Below are 257 nucleotides of genomic sequence, written 5' to 3'. Positions count from 1 at the left end.
TACATCACCAGTAAGTTATTTACATAATATTATTAAACATGCGTATAATATTTTAAAAGTTATTTTTGTGTTTAGATTCGGACTACGCGGGCGTGCTGTGTAATATGGTTACATTCTACGTCTGCTTCTTGTGTGGGATTCGACGAGCAGACACACCATTCGTCGACAAATTTTCGAACGGTTGTTACCACACCTTTAACCACGCATATGGCACATCGGACTATCACAACATTGTATTGAACACACACACACACACA

This window comes from Myzus persicae, unplaced genomic scaffold, assembly GCF_001856785.1.
Source record: "Myzus persicae strain clone G006 unplaced genomic scaffold, MPER_G0061.0, whole genome shotgun sequence".
Lineage (NCBI taxonomy): Eukaryota > Metazoa > Arthropoda > Insecta > Hemiptera > Aphididae > Myzus > Myzus persicae.
The sequence above is the reverse complement of the archived record's forward strand: the minus strand, read 5'-3'. Positions refer to the sequence as shown.